The sequence below is a fragment of the Marmota marmota genome, unplaced genomic scaffold (assembly GCF_001458135.2).
Source record: "Marmota marmota marmota unplaced genomic scaffold, marMar, whole genome shotgun sequence".
Classification (NCBI taxonomy): Eukaryota; Metazoa; Chordata; class Mammalia; order Rodentia; family Sciuridae; genus Marmota; species Marmota marmota.
In genome coordinates, this window is record NW_026000001.1 from 4,105,494 (window position 1) to 4,125,114 (window position 19,621).

The 19,621-nt window shown below is 54.7% G+C and overlaps 1 protein-coding gene across 1 annotated transcript in view; it reads left to right on the forward strand.

Annotated features, from left to right (window-relative positions):
- Mrgpre (MAS related GPR family member E) overlaps positions 1-19,621 on the forward strand; it is a 42,593-nt gene that overhangs the window by 20,291 nt on the left and 2,681 nt on the right. The window lies entirely within an intron of this gene.

A 19,621-nucleotide genomic window follows, 5' to 3' on the forward strand; every position in this document is an offset into this window, starting at 1 on the left:
GGCGGCGGATGAGGAGCTGACCCCCTGGCTGCCGGGATCAGCAGGGATTGGCCACCACGGTGCAGCCAGGAGTCTGCGCACCTCAGAAGCTGAGGGTCTGGGACAGAGGAGGGAAATGATCTAAAGTGGAGATGAGGATGGTGGGACCCCTGCTCCTGCCTGCTCCCAGCTCAGGAGCTACGAGTTCCCTCAATCTGCCAGAAGCCGTCACTCAGGGAAGACAGGTGGAGAGACCACCTGGGAGCGGCTGTGCGTCAGGGACGTGGAATGAGAGCCACGAGCTCCTGGCAGTGTTGGAAGGCCAGGGAGGCGGACTTGGGCCAGGTCGGATGAAGCAAGGAGCCACGTGGGTAGGATAAACCTGGCCATAGCCTGGGTGGTGCCTGAGGACAACCTGGGACCACAAGAGATGAAGGTCATTTGAATTATTGCTCCTTGGGAAGGGTGCAGCCTGGTCTCTTATGCAAGCTCAACTCACTCCCAGGGCAAATTCAGAAGTTGGGAACTCAGAGAGAACCAGTAGGTCTCCCCATTCTGATCCTGGGGTGGGGGGTCTTCCCAAGTCAGGGGTGGAGCGGGACAGTCAGAGCTGTGGGATGTAGGGATCACCCTCAGGGTCAGTCATAGTGGTGTCCCGGGAGGGGTGAAAATTAAAACCCAAACCCCTTATCCACGTGACAATGGCCTGTGGTTGTGAACTCAGGCATCGCCTCCTGCCCGGGGCCTCAGGTCAGTGCCCTCTCCATCTCTCCATCGCCGACCGACAGGACCCTTCAGGGCAGTGCTTTAGGGACATGGGCCAGCAGGGCCCCTGCTTTATTCTGAGGTTTTCATTGCTAGTTCTCACCCACGAGCTCCTCAAATCCAAGGGCCTGAGTTCCAGGAAGTGGTGCGTCCATCTGGACAGGCGCCCATGCCAGCTTCCCCCTTCTTAGTCTCCTGGAATCTCCCCGCCTTACAGAAACGCTGACATGTACTTAAAAAGATGTTGGTTCTTTTTTTTTTTTTCCCAAGAATTTCCAATGATATTATAGCCTGAAGCCTCTGTTTTTTCAGAAGTGAAAGTCCTGCCCGGGGAGCTGGGGAGGCTTGGAGAACTTCAGCCCAAACCCTGCCTCCACGGGCTCGCGTGCACCGGGGGTGTCCCCTGCACTATGGGGATGAGCGGACCCTGGCCACAGCCTGGAAGCACACACTGTGCGAGGCCTGGGATGCCTTCCCCTGGACCATGTCCAGGAGCTGTCCCTTGTTGTCTCTGGGATGCTGGAAAGTGCTAGGGCTGAGGAGGGGGGGTGGTCGTCGCCCACCCTGACATTCTCTGAATTCCACAAGGATGAGTCCAGGCAGATCAGCAAGTGGCTGAGCTCCTCTTGCGGCATTCTCAAGAGAAAGACCCAAAACCCAGCCCAGAAAACTGCCCGTGAGTGAAAGGTGTCTTGATCCAGGGGCCTCCTGCAAGCAAGCTCTGGAAGGAGGACTTGGGAGGGAATGATTTCTTTAGGAGACAATCCCAGGATGCACAGATGGGGACCAGGAAGAGGAAATAAGGTGGTCCACGTGCACAGAGAGAGAACAGGTCTGCTGCAGCTGCTGGACACTGGGTCTGGGTCCAGCCAGAACCTGCTGAGGGGCACACAGTACACCCTCAGAGCTGTGCACCAGAGGTTCCCATCTCCTGCCCAGGAGAGAGCCCTGGCACCAGTGAAGCCAGATTTAAAGTTAGGTAGTCAGTAGTTAGGTAAATCGGGTCTAATATCGAGTAAGATCCAAAATGAAGACCATGTTGAGAATGGAGTCCGGAAAAAGCAGAACAACTCTTGGAATGTTAATGTCCCCAAGGCCCAGAGCCCATCCCAAAGAAGTGTTAATGAAACAGCTCCCAGCAAACGTGGAGATGCTGACCCAAAAGTTCTTCCTGCCCAGATTACCCCTTTGGCCCACCCTTCGGGCCTTCCCACCTACATTCCATCACTAAAAAATAACAGAACAAAGGACAGGAATGGGGGGGGGGAAACCAGATGAAGTCCTTAGCTATATAAAGGGGAAGACATCGCCCTTCCACGGATTCCACCTCTTGGGTCCCCTTCTTCCTCCGGGAGAAGTCTTTTCTGCTGTCCTTTAATAAAGCCTCTACTTTGCACTCTGATCTTGCCTCGGCGTGCTTCTCTGGTGTTATACTTTAGCATTGGGGAAGCAAGGACTCGTCACCAGTAACAGCGGGAACACCAGGCTGCCTGGGCATGCCAGGCTGGTTCCTGCCTTCCTGCCTCACAGTGCCAGGGAAGCCCCGGGGCAGAAAGCTAAGACAGGAAGCTCTCAGGGGCACTGCGGGCACAGAGCAAGGCATATCTGTGTGCACCTGGCATCAGTGGAGAGGCCCAGAGGATGTGAGGTGGGGGGCAGGTGGCATCCTCCCCCATCTGCCCCCTTCTGCCCCACACTGCTCGAGTTCACCTGTGCCCCATGCAAGCCCAAGCCTGGCTGAGCCTGCAGAACGGTGGGTGGCTGCTCCAGGTGACAGCCAGCTCCCCAGGGCCACAGTCAGAGCTCCTCACCCCTCCTCCCTCATGCATTCAGGATGTCCTCACCATGGCTAGCTCTCTGTCTGCTGCAGGATGACCTGTACCTTCGTCCTTGAGGGTCCTGAGCACTTTCTGGGCCCTGGAGGCTGCAGGGACCATCACTGCCTCTCAGACCCTGGTGACCAACCCACCATTAGCCACTGCCCAGGAGTCCTCAGACATCCTGACTCCACACCTTGGCCTTCTCCGTGGAATCTGAAGCCCGAGATACTTGCAGCCCTTCCCATGGTAACTCTGTTATTGCTGCCCTGGGGTTCCCCTGGGCAGGCCTGGGGCATGGAAAAGTCCATCCTAAGCCTGGAGCAACACACCCACCAACCGTGAGCAAGACCCAAGCTCCCCTCTTCAGAGCTGGTGAGGGGGCTCCCTTCAGGCATCAAGTGTGAGCTACAGTGGACATGGTGACACTGAGGTTTGGGCCACCTGCTTGTGGAGCTTTCTGGATTTGCTGGACCTGCTTGGGCCCAAACTCAAATGTCCATTTCCATTGACAATGGACAGCCGCTGTGCCTCACTGACACTGTGGCGTGGAGGATCTGACTCCCAGCCCGGGTGGGCAGCTCCGTTCAGTCACTTGACGTCCTGTGGACACACTCAGGATCCACTAGTGCCCAAGGCACCCGGGAGCTGTCACTGCCCCGGCAAACACCCCTGGCTCCAGAGCCTCAGGCCACACCCTGATATCTCCCGCCTGGCCCCCTCGGACCCTCGAGGAACACGGTCACTGCTGAGTCAGGAAGCCGTGTGCTCAGGGCCCCAGGTGTGGCCAGCCTGCAGCCTGCCTTGGGAGCCATCATGCAAACCTCCAAGACGGCTGGAGGGTGGAGACTTAAGTACAATGTGCTGCCATCGGGGAGGACCAGAGGCAGGTGACCGGGTCGCCCATGCAGGGACTAGTGAGCAGGCTCTCGCTCTCAGGGTCCTGGGTGGTTGGGTTGAGATGGGCCGTGCGTGGAGAAGCCAGGCGGCCCTCGGGTCTTGTCTGTTCCCACGCGCCCACCTGCCCTTCCACCTTCCCACCTCAGGGCTCCTCAGAGGCCAAGCGGACTTGGGCACCACGATCTTGGGCTTCCCGGGTCTGAGCCATAAACCCCATAAACCTCTGTGTGACCAAGAGACCTGAGAAGACAGCTAGAAGATAAAACTTTATTTGGGGGCTTATGGTTTTGGAGGTCTCAGTCCACAGGTGACCAAGGCCACTCCTTTGGGCCCTGGGGTGAGGCAGAATATCATGGCAGAGAGTGTGGCAGAGGAAAGTGGCTCAGAACCTCACACCCGGAGGGAGGGAGAGAGAGACTCTACAGTCCAGGGACAAAATATAAACCCCAAAGGCATACCCCAATGACCCAGCTCCTGCAGCCACAGTCGCCCCCCAGGGGATCCCTATCAGGAGGTCAGTGCACCAATTAGGTTAGTAATCTCATAGCCCAGTCATTTCACCTCTCAGCCTCTGGTGCCATCTCACACAGGAGCTTGAGGGACACCTCACATCTGAACCCTAACAAGGGGTCTGATTTGCATTCCTGTTGCAGCCATGGTTGGTGTTACCGTAGTCCTCTGAGGAGTCTGGAAGGACCCGTGGGATCCAGATCAGCAGGCGTGCACCCTTGGCTGGGTGAAGGACCAACAGGGGGGCTGAGCAATACGGAGCAAGACAGGAAGAACACAGCACGGAGGCGCAGGGCCTACCCACCCCAGCCCACCCTGAACACCCCACCCACAGGACCCCTGCCCACCAGAGGCACCGGGACAAGAGAGGGCACCTGCCCCGTCAGCTCTGCACTGCACCGAGTGGCAGGTGCTCCTGAGGGTGACCCGAGCACCCAGCCCACTAGCTGCTCACGGACTCTGCTTTCATAACACTGTGGGGGGGGAGCAGGGGTGGGACGTGGGGCTTCAGCAGGAAAGGCCTGCGCGCCTTAACGCTGAGCCCAACGTGCCGCAGGGGGTCCAGCCACGTGGGAGTGGAGAGGCCCCCGCTGGAGGCTGGACTCACCTGGAAGCCTCTTCACTGACTGCCAAGACCCACCCGCGCAGCCGATTGAGCAGGTTCCAGGGAGCGGCCAAGAGGAGTGAGAAAAATAAAGACTCACTGAAGACGATTTGGAAGACAAGGCTGGGTGGGGTGGAGCTGCTCTCTGATGGAGAAGCAGGTCTAAGAGTTGCACGGCCATCTTGACTTATCTTGTCTCCTCATCACGCTGAAGACAGGGCGAGCATTGTTCTCTGTACTCAGAAAGTTAAGGGCTGGCAACATTATGCAGCCTTCCAGTGGTGCTCCACAGTCACAATGCTGCGCGCTCTGCAGTTACAATGTTGTGCTCTATAGTTACAATGTTGTGCTCTACAGTTACAATGTTGTGCTCTATAGTTACAATGTTGTGCTCTGCAGTTACAATGTTGTGCTCTGCAGTTGCAATGTTGTGCTCTGTAGTTGCAATGTTGTGCTCTACAGTTACAATGTTTAAATATTGGAAGCCGGCAGCAGGCAGGCTCAGGAGCAGGAGCCCGTGAAGCACTGTGGTTGTCTAGCAAGAGAGTTCCTCTATCCCAGGAGCCAAGGTGGAGGCTGGTAAGACTCCTACGGAGGGCATTACCACAGCCCCTGGGCATCCTGTGCCCTTGCACAGGAACATTCCCAGGCACCAGGCCTGCCACAGCCATGAGGTCATCAAAGACCCCAATCCCAGACACTGCTCTCCCATTCTGTCATGCGCTCCACAACCCACGTCTGGGGCTTGCAGAGGGGGACACCCCAGAGGCCTGCTGGGCTGGCTTCACCTTGGAAGTCCCACAGCACCACCTCTGTGTGCTCATTGGCCAAAGCCCCCTAGACAGGGAGAGGGACGCACGCCACCTCTGGGCGGGAGGGGTCTAGAGATCCCAGCACACGTGCCACCCCCCGCCCCCGTCTTGGTCCTGGGTGGTATCGGACACTCTGAATGACCAATAAGAAGCACCATGGCTGGGGTGGCCTGGAGGATGCCCAGTCTGGCAGAAGTGCATCAAGGAGCTGCTCCCATCTCCAGGACAGGTAGAGACCGGGGGCCGAGAGTGAGCATCGCACGTGACCCGCGTCCCTCACCTTCCAAGAAACAAAATCAACGGGAAAGGATTTTTAGAGGAAAAAGTTCCTTCACTGAACTCAGATCTCCTCTGCCGAGAGCCTCAGTCCCGTGACCACCTGACCATTAAGGGAAGTCCCACGCAGCCTGCTTCCTGCCATGTGAGGAGATGCGGTCACACAGGGAGGCCAGGGGAGAAGTGTGAAGGACTAGACAGAGGAGACGGTGACTGCAGCTGAGAGGGAGGGTCTCCTGGGTCACGGCGTAGAGAAGGTGGAGTCCCACTTTCCCCAGGCAGCAAACAAAGCACCAGCCACAAAGCCCTGCATTCCCCAGGCCCTCCAAGGGCGCTGTGGCTTGGATCTGAGTGCCCCAGGTCCCTTGTGTTAAGGCCTGGTCCCCGCTGGTGCTACTGGGAGGAGGTGGTGCAGGGAGGCCTCAGGCCCGGGGTGAGCCCTTGCAGGGATGAGGGACACCTGCCCCTTCCTGCCTCTCCTCCCTGCCTCCCAGTAGCCGTGAGTGGGAGGACGTGCTGCCCTGGCCCCCCCACCCCCATGGGCTGCCTCGCACAGGCCAAGCCAGCAGGGCCCAGCACCAGGCAGCTCCGGCTGTGAGCCCACACAGACCTCGTCTCTTATGGTGATCGCCACTGGGGTTTTGTCACAGCAGAGGGCTGACCGCTTGGGTGTGGGGGACCGGACCTGCGGGGTGTGAATGAAGGCTGGATGGTCACAGGACCTGAGGGGCCACGGATGGCAGCCCCTGATGAGGTGTTCATAGGAGAGGACCCGCTTGGCCCATGCAGGGCGAACCGTGCTCGGGTGGGAATGTTCCTTTCAGTCCTTGAGCAAGGGGGCAAGGATGTGGGCAGTCCCTCCCTTTCTGGACCCCTGTGGGACCACTAGCTCCTGGCCGTCCAGAGGAGTGGCCCTGGCAGTGATCTGGGTCCACAAGGTGCCTGCATTCCACAGGCTTGCCCAGTGGAGGGCAGGAGAGTTGGGGTCTAGGACAGTAACTGCTGTAAGTTGGTGTGAGCCACTCAGCCCAGGCAGCAAACAGATCTCATGGATCTGAGTTTTGCAATGAAAAATGCTGCTTTTGTACTCAAAATATGCAAGTTGGACTTGTAAGGGCAGCTTGGGAGGGTCCTTGAGGACGGTGGCAGAATAAGGCCCAACTCTGTAAAGACCTGGCGGAGGCGGGGTAGCACAGTGGTTAGCGCACAGGTGTGGTGAGCCGTTCTAATTAGACCGTGGCCGCCATTAGAAGATGGCGCCAGCTTCCACTGTGGCCTGTGATAAACAACTCCTAATATGGAGAGTTGGCACGCAATCCCTTACCACCCTATGAGAAAGGTCCACGTGGCAGCTTGGGATTGGTATGCTGGAGGCTTTATTAGGCTGTGCTTGGGCGCTCGGCGGCGGGTCACTAGAAGATGATACATGAATCAAGGCCTGAATAAACTGCTGAAGGAAGAATCCTGTGTCGTGTTTTCCCTTGCTGGCGAGGGGTCGCGGCACACAGGGTTGGGCTGCACTGCTCGGCTCAACCTGGCTCTCGCAGCTGGGCAGCCTGGGGCAAATGACCCGACCCAGCCACAGGCCCTTCTCCTGAAGCTGGGGAGGTGGGGATGGCCAGTCTCGTCCACCTAACCAGGCACAACCCTGGAGCTGGACTGTTAGGTGTCACCCTTGGGGGAGGAGGAAGCTCCCACAGAGAGATGGGCTGCAGGGGTGGGGGCCGTGTGTGACTTTCTGTACTCCCTGAGTGACCAGTGGGGAGACCTGGGAGAGAGGAGAGCATCGTGCGATGCCCTTGCCGTCCAGTTGTGAGTAAGGGGAGGAGCTGCTGGCACCCCAGTTCCTGAGAGGACGCCCGTTCCAGTGACCATCAAATGCTTTAATTGCAAAGTGATCAGCATTAGATGAGATGGGAATGCTGAGGGTCCTGGCTGGTCATTGTCACCGTGTATGTGTACTGAAATACCATGCCGTACTCCCGCAAGGCGTTTCACTTGTGAGTCGATTTAAAATAAAATTAAACCTAAACTCAAAATAAATAAAATTTAAAATGAAAAAGGAAAGAATTCATGTGGCCACTTGCAGGTTCCCACAGGAGTGAAGACATGAGACAGTTGAACAGCTCCTCAGCAGAGCCAGAGGAGGGGTCCGCAGAGCTGCCACAGCAAGTGCCTTCGCGGCCGTCCCAGGGGAGGCCCTGCAGGCCCCGGGCTCCGGCTGGCCAAGAGCTCAGACACAGGGATGACGCCCAGCTGCCTGCCAAGCGGGCACCGTGTCCACGGCACAGAGGGCAAAGGCAGGCCTCCCACCTCCTCGCATGGAGGCAGAACTGAATAAACACCAGCCAGCAAAGCTAGCCCCCCGATAAGAGGACACCTGGCCTGGTAAGCTCTGGAACCCTCCGGCTCAGCCGGGTCACTCAGGTCAGCAACATTATTAAAACTCATTCCAGAGAACCGGACCCTGGGGAGGGCTGGCCTCCAAGCTAAAGCCTCCGGCTGAGTGGGCAGCCGAGCTTCCAGGCCCCTCCGGGCAAGGCAGCCTGACTGCCCACCTGGCCACCTGGCCACACCTCTCACCTCACCTGGCTGCTCCTCCCCTTCTGCCCCAGAGCCACGAGGGCCCACCATGCACCCCAGCCCTCACCCTGCATGACCCTGAGGTCCACTCCCCAAGGTGGCCCCTCCCCAAGGCTCAGACAAAGCCAGACCAGGAGGAGGCTCAGGGTCCTAAGAGGACATGGCCTGAGGGCCAGGCCACCGTCCACCAGGACCCACCCACTGTGCCTAGGGCAGGACAGACTTCCCGGGAACAGGGTGTCTGCAGGGGCGGCCAACATTCCAGGGAGCCCCTGTCACCACAGCCCCTCCCCAGGCCTGCAGGGAGCGCTGACGGGCTCCAGGCCCAGGACTCGGGGCAGGGCCCAGGAAGACGCCCACTGCCCACCTCCCCCCTGCGCTCAGTTGCAAGCTTGAGGTGGTCCTGGCGCTGGGTCCTGGGTAGCTGGGAGCACCCGCTCACTCCTCCCTGTGCCCAGTCAGCAGCTGGAGCCACCAGGAGAAGCCTCAGCCTGTGGGGCCGTGGGCGAGGGCTAGCTCTGTGACCTGCCCTGAGCTGCTCCTCCTCTCAGCCCAGGTGTGGGGGTCTCTCTCCTGGGCCCCTCCACCTGCCCCGGAGCGACCCGCTCCAGAGGCTGCACTTGCTCCCAGGGCCTTCCCACGCGCCCGTCCTGCCTCCTGCCACCCCAGGCGTGGTCACTGAAGGGCACGGGCTCCACCGCTTTAATCAGAGTGAGTGTTTTTAGAGGGAAAGCAAAATTCTCTAAAATCCTTTTTTTCCACCAGCTGCTATGAACTTTTAGGGCAGGTCTGTGGCTATAAGTTCTCATTTCTCTTGGGTAAATTCTGAGGGATAGATTCTGGGTTAAATAGAAAGTGTAGATTTAATTGTATAAGAAACCATCAGGCTGATTTCCCAGGAGCATGTGCCTTGTTGAATTCCTGCCAGCAGAGCACATGAGCTCCCCGCCCCTGCAGGCCCTCAGCCCTCGGTTGTCCGTCTTTTTAATGTAGCCATGCAATGGCTGTGTAGTGATGTCTCATGGTGGGTTTTAATTTGCGTATTCATTAAGCCCCCATGCAGAGCATCTTTTCATGTGCTTATTAGCAATTCTTTTCTTTTGTGAAGGATCAAAAGAATGTTTGCGTGTTTCTTACTATTGAGTTGTAACAGTTCTTTACATATTGTGGATATAAGTCCTTCATCAGATGCACATGTTATGAATATCTGCCCCTAGAGAGGAGGTTGCTATTTCACTGTTTTGGAGGCAGTGTCTGGGGATGGAACCCAATGCCTCCCACCTGCCAGTCTGGTGCTCTACCACTGAGCCACACCCCCAGCCCTTTTAAAATTTTCTTTAAAGACAGAGGCTGGCATCAAAATTGCAATTCTCCTTTCTCAGCCTCCCAAGTAGCTGGGATTACAGGTGTGACCACCACACCCAGCACATTTTCAATTTCTTAGCTGTCTTTCAAGTAGCAAAATTCTTAAATCTTGATAAGCTACGATTTACACATTTTTTCTTTCGTGATTCCTGATTTCTGTGTCACAAAGATACACCCCACAGTTCTCCTAGAAGTAATTATTGTTCTAGGTTTTCCGTCTAGGCCTGGCACCCACTGAAGTTACTTTTCTGTGTCAATGAGATAAAGGACAAACTTTTTTTTTCCCCATGCAGACATCAAGCATGATGTAAGCAGCCAGTATTCACCTACAGCATGGCACCTTGGACAGAAGCCAGTGGGCCGTGTATATGTGGGCCTGACGGGCTTTCTATTATGTTCTATTGATCTACATGTCTACTCTTTTTTAATTTGTTCTTTTTGGTTATACATGACAGTAGAGTGCATTTTGACATATCATAAATACAAGGAGTACGACTTCCCATTCTTGCAGTTGTGCGTGGTGTGGAGTTACACCATCACGTACTCAGGCTTGAACATGGGAACGTGATGTCAGACTCACTCCACTGTCTTTCCTGTCTCCATCCCCCCTTCTTTCCCTTCATTCCCCTTTGTCTAATCTAAGGAACTTCTGTTCTCCCCCTCCTTTCTGCCCTGTCTATTGTGAGTTAGCATCTGCATATCAGAGAGAACATTGGCCTCTTGTTTTTTGGGACTGGCTTATTTCACTTAGCACGAAAGTCTTCAGTTCCATCCATTTACCAGCAAATGCCATAATTTCGTTCATCTTTATGCCTGACTAATATTCTACTGGGTATATGTACCTCATTTTCTGTATCCATTCATCTGTTGAAGAGCACTTAGGTTGATTCCACAATTTAGCTACTGTGAATTGAGCTGCCATAAACATTGATGTGGCTTCATCACTGTAGCATGCTGATTGTAAGTACTTTGGGTATATACCAAGGTGTGGGACTGCTGGTCAGATGGCTGTTCCATTCCGAGTTTTCTGAGGAATCTCCATACAGCTTTTCAGAGTGGATGCACCAATTTGCAGTCCCACCAGCAATGTAACCTTTTCCCCCCACACACATCCTCGTCAACCTTGTTACTTGTATTCTGTGAGATGGAATCTCAGTGTGGTTTTAATTTGCATTTCTCTAATTGCTAGAGATGTTGAACATCTTTTCATATAGTTGTTGACCAGTTGTGTTTCTTCTATGAAGTATCTATTCAGTTCCTTTGCCCATTTATTGATTTTTTTTTCTTTTGTGTTAAGTTTTTTGAGTTCTTTATATATCCTGGAGATTAATGCTCTATTGAGGTACAGGTGGCCAAGATCTCCTCCCATTCTGTAGACTCTCTCTTCATGTTCTTGATTATTTCCTTTGTTGTAAAGAAGCATTTTAGTTTGATGCCATCCCATTTATTGATTCTTGATTTTACTTGTTGTGTTTTAGGAGTTTTGTTGAAGAATTTGGTTCCTAAGCCAACATGATGGAGATTTGGTCCCTCTTTTTCTTCTAGTAGGCTTAAGGTCCTTGGTCCACTTTGAGTTGAGTTTGTGCGGGGTGAGAGAGAGGGTCTAATTTCATTTTGCTACATATGGATTTCCAGTTCTCCCAGCACCATTTGTTGAAGAGACCATCTTCTCTCCAATGTATGTTTATGGTGCCTTTGTCTGGTATGAGATAGCTGTATGCATGTGGGTTTGTCTGTGTGTCCTCTATTCTGCACCATTGGTCTACAAGTCTACTTTGGTGCCAATACCATGCTGGTTTTGCCCCTATGGCTCTGTAGTCTAATTTAAAGTCTGGTTTTGTGACACCTCCTGCTTCCCTTTTCTCGCTGAGGATGGTTTTGGCTATTCTGAGCCTCTTATTTTTCCAAATAAATTTCAAAACTGCTTTTTCTATTTCTTTTCTTTTTTAAAAATATTTTTTAGTTGTCAATGGACCTTTATTTTATTTATGTATCTGTGGTGCTGAGAATCAAACCCAGTGCCTCACACATGCCAGGCAAACACGCCACCACTGAGCCATCACCTCAGCCCTGCTTTTTCTATTTCTATGAAGAACGTCATTGGAATTTTAGTAGGAATGGCATTGAGTCTGTGTAGCTCTTCTGGGAGTATAGCTATATGGACAATATGAATTCTGTATGGATCTACTCTTGATAGCTGTAACTTTACAGTAAATTTTGAAGCCAGTCTGTGTGAGTCCCCCATCTGGATCCATTTGAACTGTTATAAGAAGATGTCATAGACTGCATGACTATAAACCACAGAAATTCATTTCTCACATGCTGGAGACTGGGAGCCCAAGATCCAGCGTGGGCAGACTCGTGTCTGGGAGGGCTGCTTCCTGGTCCTCACAGTGCATTTTGGCGATTCCTCATGAGGTGGATGGGGCAAGGATCTCTCTGGTCTCTTCAAAAGGCATTAATATAATGAATCGAAGAGCATTCTTCTGTCATGTGTAACTGATTAGAACAATTAAATAAAAATAAAACAGAAAAAAAGGCACTAATCCCATTCACGGGGACTCCTTCCTCATGGCCCGGTCAGCCCCCCAAAGCCCCATGTCCTAACACTATCACTTTGAGGTCTGGGATTTCAACATATTGAAGCCAAGCCCTTGTCCTGGGGCTGCAGACAGCGCCCAGGTGGGCTGGAGTGAAGGTGGCAAGCCAGGGTGTTGGCTGTGCAGAGCCCACATGCCAGCCTGGGCCTGAGGGCTGGTGATGGTGAGCCAGGGCAGTGGCAAGCAAGCCAGGGTGTGCCCATCTGTCACCCAGGGCACCCCAGCCTGGGGCCCAGAGTGGACGCCCATTGCAGAAGGCCGCTCCACACAGTGCACAGCTCATACCCCCTGAGCAACCATGATCCAATGACCTCAACCTCCCTGTTCCCACCAGCAGCAGGAAAACAGAGGTGGGGCAGACCTGGATGGGAGTGCAGGGCCAACCAATGGCATTGGTACTTTTCTAAACCCCGATTAGCATAAATCTGAACCGATAGCATTGACCTGAATGCTACATAAACCCCTAGACTAGCACACTCAAGAGGCAACCCCTCGTGGCTCCCCTCCCCTCCAGCAGGGATTCTGTTTCTATTCACACTTGGATGAATTGTACCATAACACTACTCACCCTCTTCTGTGGTTTCACTCCTTGGGTTTGTAGAACCAGAACCCAGAAAAAAGAAATTGGTGGTGAGTTGCTGGGGGTCTGCTGCAGCATTGGAAGGCATGGCCCGCATTAAGAGTCGCAGCACATTTCTTGCTTATCAAACTTACGCAGACCCCACTCACCAGCAGAAATGGAGAAACTCTGGTTTGATATGAATTCTGAGGACCACAAAAATTCACATCATAGCATGCTCTGACTTTGTTCTACATTTTCAAAATCTGTTTGGCTACTCTAGTTTTATTTCTATAGCTATATACAGTTTAGAATCAGTTTGACAATTTGTACCAAAAATAAGCCTGATGGAATTTTGATTGGGAATACATTATATGTACACGACAATTGTAGGAGAATTGCCTCTTAATAATATGGAGCTTCTGAATATTTGAAGATACCATATATTTACATTTATTCCATCTTTAATTTCTCAGCGATAATTTGCAGTTTTCAATGGATGGAAGTGGTACATATTTTGTTAAATTTATCCCTAAGTGTTTCATGGTTTTGGTGCTATTGTAAATAGTATTTTTATTTCAATTTCAACTTAATGATTGCTAATATTTAGCAATACAATTAATTTTGCATGTTGAGTTTCATTCTGGGAATTCACTATAATAATTTTATAGTTCTCATAGCTTTCTTTGTAGCTTCTTGAGATTTTGTATAGCAACAATCATGCTTCCTGGAATAAATACACTTTTACTTCTTCCTTTCTGATTTGCATGCCATTTAGTTCTTTTTCTTACCTTATTGCATTGGCTAAGAACTCTAGTACTAAGCGGAGTAGAAGTGGGAGAGCAGACATACTTGTTTTTCCTCAATCCTTGAAGGGTAGAATTTTGTCTTTACCAACATGTAGGATATTTGTTGTGGGCTCTAGGCACAAACTTGACTAAGTCGAATGAGCACAGCCTCCAACAAGCCTGGATCAAATAATAGCTTTGCCACCTGAACCTTTGTGAGTTTGGGCAAGTTACTTCTCCTCTCTGGTCTTCCTCACTCAATGAGGAAAATAATGGTATTAAAATTAATGAAATAATAAACTGGAAATAAACAGTGAAATTGTGTGAGGTTCTGTGGGATCTGTGGGAACACATCTCACATGGTGGTAGTCTCCTTCTCCTCCTCCTCTTCACATTGGGATCCATCCCAGGGCCTGGCACATCTAGGCAATGGCTCTACCTCTGAGCTACCCCAGCCTGGGCGGTGGGTTTTAAAACAGGACATGGAGGGAAAACAGTACGTCATCAGAACTCTGCTGGCGATCCCATCAAACCCCAGCTCAAGAGCCTGCTACACCATCATGGAGCCGCATGGTTAGGAAAGAAGAAAGAGATGGAGACAGGAAAGTTTCTCATGGAAATTTAAGCAACCGTCAGATGAAAGAGAACTACAAACCCACATTTCAGAATTTCTCCAAAGGAGTGAGAAAGGTAAGCTCTGGGTGGGCAGGTCCATGGCGAGCGTCCAAAGCAGCACAGAGAGGAAAGGCTATGACCCGGAATACTCACAACAGTAGAGAATACATGGAAATAAGTCAACGAATTTTCAACCAAAAAATTAGAAAAAATAGTGACAAAAAAACTCAATAGAGGGGCTGGGGTTGGGGCTCAGTGGCAGAGCACTCACCTAGCCCATGCAAGGCCCTGGGTTCGATCCTCAGCACCACATAAAAATAAATAAGTAAAATAAAGGTATCTTGTCCTACCACAACTAAAAAAATTAAAAATCAACAGAGGGAAGCACCCAGGAAAAATTTTAAATAATGATAAAATCAGAAAGATTTTGAGGTGGCTGAGGCCCAGGGAGCATACTCTGAAACTCCCTGCAGAATCCTCCCAGAACATAAAGACTAGTGTTTCAGTCGGCGTTCTTGCTGCTGTGACTAAAGGACGGGACAGAACAACCAGAGGGAAGAAACGTTTATTTGGGGGCTCACGGTTTCAGAGGTCTCAGGCCATAGATGGCCGCTCCATTCCTCAGGCCTCAGGTGAGGCAGGACATGGTGGCCAGAGTGTGGCGGAGGGAAGCAGCTCATGGCGATGAGGAAGCAGAGCCACACCCCAGGACCCACTTCCTGTGGCCACACCCTACTGCCTCCAGTCACCACTCAGTCACTCCCACCAGGGAGTAAGTCACGGATCGGGCTAAGGCTATGGCCCAATCATTTCTCCTCCAAACCTTCTTGCCTTGTCTCACACGTGAGCTTTTGGGGGCACCTCACACCCAAACCATAACAACTAGTGAGTAGGACAAGAAACACCTTCTCACACCAGAGTAACTAGAAGACAGCAAGCTTCCCAACTTCCAATTGTGTGTGAGCGGGAAAGCAACAGCGAGCCCCGAGCCCTCCCAGCCCTCTGTGGACCACCAGGAGGATCTGCTCAGAGGAGGGAAGGGCAGAGCCGAGCCTGAGCAAGGTGCCCAAGACCCTCAGCTTAAAGGAGGGAGGGTCATCCCGACTCACGGTGTCAGTTGGTGCCCTGTTAACCTCTTGTCGGGGCTGCGGCAGCACATCATGGCCAGCGCACGTGGCAAAGGAAGACCACTCACCTCAGAGCAGCTGGAAAACAGAGAGGTGGGAGGGGCCCTGGGTCCCACGCCACCTTCAAGGGCACGCCCCCATGACCTGCCTCCTCCCACCAGGCCCCCCTCCTCCCAGTGGTGCCTTAGACTGGACACCGAGTCTTTACACGTGGGCCCTTGGGGCACGATTCCCATCTAAACCATAATAGAGCCCCAATTTCACCTCCACCAGAAAGCCCATCCAGGCACCAAAACACCAGGAAATGTGCACCGTGGATGAGCACGATGTAGTGCCACAGAACTACGCTGGACACGCCGCGGGTACGTTGACAGGAGGGGCTGGATGAGCTGCTCACCAGGCACGGAGGAACCCAGGGAAAAGCAGCCTAAGGGCCACCCCAAAGCTACCCGCACCCACCCCGCGGAAACAGGTGCTGCAAGAAGACTGCAGTCACGGAGTGTGTAGCCTCTGGGGCCCAGGAGGGGCGTCCTCGCCAGGGGACGGCCAACGTCACAAACCAGGGGACGGACGGCCAACGTCACAAACCAGAGAAAATGAGCCGGTTTTTCCAGAGCTATGAAAACTGCAAACTGAAATCAACTCCCTGGTCAGGGAAATGGTCAGGCCCAACCGATGGTGAAAACCAGCAAAGCAAGGACAGGGAACAAGATGGCAGGTAGGGGACCTTCTCCCCACCAGCAGCCTCCTCCAGCGCCCCCTGCTGGCAGAGCTCCACAGGGAGCGGCTGGCAAAGCGGGTGTGGTTGGCAGAGCCCCCCAAGGCCACCGGGTGGGTGGGACAGGCCTTAGCAGATGGCCCAGCGGATGTCAGACCAGCCCTGCACCCGTGGTCAGTCCAAGCATGGCCACTGGGTCTTGGTTATGAGGGAGGAAGACGGTGTACTCAGGGACGCCCACTGGCATCTGAGGTGATGTGCCAGGAGCCAGAAACACTCCCCCAGGGCTCAGCCAAAGAAAGGCAGAGAGGTAGACAGGTGGTGGGCGCTGACGTGTAGCGAACCTTGCACTTCTCTTGCAACCTTCCATGAGTTAGGAATTTTTTCAAAATTTAAAGGGAGGGCAGGGGGTGGCTCAGTGGTAGAGCACTGGCCTAGCATGCACGAGGCCCTGGGTTCCACCCCCTTCACACACACACACACACACACACACACACACATGAGAAGCAGGACCTGGTCTCAGAGGATCACAAGCCAGAATACGCACCTGCTCACTTCTCTTGGGGCACCGGCTGCTGTCTCCTGGACGGCCTTAGAGGTAACGTTGCAAAGGGGACTTTCCCCTTTTGGACGATCAGCTGTCCTGAATTCACAAGCGATCATCAAGCATGAGGGTGCACATTGTCCCCTCCCTCCGCCGAGGTTTGCAGCAGCTTCCCAATGCAAGGGGGTCCCTGGGCCCAAGGGGCCCAAGAATGGGCACAGCCTTTACTATCCTCCTCCGCCCGCACAGAACCCTCCTCCCAAGGCCGTGCTGCCTGGAGGAGCCAGGCTGGCCACTCGGCACTCTGTAGAGGGACACATTTGTACTGTCAAGGACAAGAGCCACTGGCAGCCCGGCCCACAGCTGACCCCTCTGCATCATCAGGGAGAGAAGTGGTCTTTAAAAGGCCCCGTGGGGGTTGAGTCTCTGAGCCAGGAGTGTTGGTGAGGTCACTGCTTGGCCGGGCTCCACCCGGAGATCGCGTGGTTTCCTCTGCTCTCCAGGCCTTCCTGGAAGGCTGCAGGGAGGGTCTGGGTTTCTCTTGCTGCCCACACCTGGGCAGGAGCCCAGCCAAGCAGAGAAAGGTCCCCAGGGAGACTCCTTCCCGACCAGCCCCATCCCAGCCTGACACCATGTGACTCCCAGGAGCTGGCTGACACAGAGCAGGAGACACCCACAGGCTCTGGGCGGCAGGAGCCCACAGCCAGCCAGGACAGCCCTGAGGCCCAGGGTCCAAGCAGGCAAGGATTCGGAACGGTGAGCACAAGGACAGCACTGGTCAGGGTGGGGGTTGGGGGCCCGCCCAGAAGCTTGGCATCTTTCTCCTGTCTGAGCTCTTCTGCTGGCCTAACGGGGGAAGGCACAGTGGCCAGCAGTGGCCTGACTGTCCAGAGAGCGTCTTCCAGCCATACTTCACCCTCTGATTTGGGCTGAGCCGCCTGGCCTGTGGCCAGCTCGTGGCCACTTTCCCTGTGTCGCATGCTACTCTGTCAGTGCTGTGGGGGTTGGAGAGGCTGGGCCCCATTCCGAGGAGGGACAGGGAGACCAGCTGCACTGGACCCTGATCCTGGGAGGTGTTGTGGCCCCTCAATCTGTCCATGGCAGGAGCAGGGCCAGGCTTGGCAGGTCTGCAGAGGACAAAGACACAGGCTTGCCCCACCCACCCTCCTGGGTCCTGGTGTTCTGTCTCTCGTCCTCCTCACCCTGCATGACAATGCTCCTCTACTCCCTCAAGGAGTCTGAACCCCAGTTGTGGGGACCCCACCTATTGAGCCCCCTCCAGGGCCTCCAACTGGACCAGTGGTCCCACACAGAGCCCCCGCCGCAGGACCCAGCTGAGAAAGGCCCTGGCTGGCCTGGCTGAGCCTCGCCCTCCTGCCCCCACCCCCCTCTGCCCACCTCTCACCTCCCTGCTCCCCTCCCCTCCCCTTCTCCCTCTCCTTATCTCTTCCCTTCCCTCTGATCTGTGGCTTCTGTTCCTGGCTCCCCCTGGGGACCCTGCACTGTGACCCAGCTTTGTCCCGGGGCAGCAGGAGGCCCTCAGCAGTGGTCTTTGGGTGCAGGAGGTGATTGAAGAACAGTATGGAGAGGAGAGGTGGGTCAGGGCCCCGCCTGGAGGCCGGACACTGGAGAAGCCCGCCCACTCCTTTGGGGCCACAGCCTTGCTGGGGGTCCTGGAGGCAGCTTTGAGCATGGGGGACTGAAGACCTCCCACACGCATCTCTGCCTTTCCCCAGGCTTGGCCGCAAGGCCACACCCAGTCCTGTCTGAGACAGGCGTGCCCACAGCCCCCTCAGTGTCTCCTCCATGCTGGTGCTGACCAGGCGGTCAGGCCTCACCTGCTAGTGTCCACCTGTCTCACCCTCATACACCTGCTCATGGCCACATCCAGCCTTCCAGGGACGAGGGCGCTAGGACAGAGTGCACAGCCAGGAGGAGGGTCCTTCTCCACCTGGGACTGGGCCCCACTCCCAGACAGCCCCACAGGCAGGACATCCAGACTGGCCAGGGAAGGCCCAGCTTCCCAGTGGCAGGAGCAGCCACCCTTTCCCAGGGCCTGTCACTTTACTCTAGTCAAACAGTGACCGCAGAAAACTGAGGGTCTGACAGGAAGAGGGGGTGACAGGACCCGCAGGACAGCCAGTGCCACCGTGCTCAGCATATGGCCCTCTGCAAGGCCAGTTTCAGCCCTGAGTCCTGGCCCACCCATCCTCCTGCACTGTGCATGGACACTCCGTCCCTAAAGGGAGAGAGCAGGAGATTCAAACAGTCTCGAGGTGGGAGCCTGCTCTGTGCACCCCCATCTCCCACATCTCCTCCCAGCCCCCCCAGGAGACCAGAGGACCAGTCACCACCAGGCAGAGGAGGCACAGGGAGATCATCCTCGGCCCCCTCTGGTCTCCAGAGAGAGGCAAGGCCCTGTCCCTTCTCTGTAACCTCACAGGGAGGAGCTGTAGGCACCCAGTGCTCAGGGCAGCTGCTGGGGATGGACCGCCCCAGGTGACAAGATAGGAGCAGGTAGCCACGGCTGGTGGGGCGGCAGGTAGCTTCAGGTGGGCCTCCTGCTGAGCTCTGCGTGGTCCTGAGGTCTCCTGTCCAGCTGTTTCACTGGCAAAGCCGGAGGGAGATCCTGCTCCATCCCGCTCAGGGCCAGGTGGGCTGTTCCGGTCAGATCTGAGCCCTCACCCGTATTCGGGGCCTGCCCGGTGAGCCAGCTGCCCAGGCCTGCCACCAGCCTCAGCATCAGAGTAGCCTCTCTTCCCCCTGAGGGGAGGGGACTGACAGGTGAAAAGCAAGGAGAGAGGGCCGCAGGGACATGGCAAGGGGGAGAGGGGGACTCCTGGGTCCCAGGCTTGCACATGGCCTGGCCAACTGGGGGGCAGGGGGAGCACTGTGGTGGCAGCCCCTCGTGGAAGGTCTCATAAGACCTGCTCTAAGATGACACACACTTGGCCACCGTGAGCCTCCCTCCAGGGTCCTGCACTCACTGGACCTAGGCCCTGCCTGTGGCCCTAAAACAAAACTTGTCTGGGGCCCTGTCCTCTCCCCACCCCCCCCCC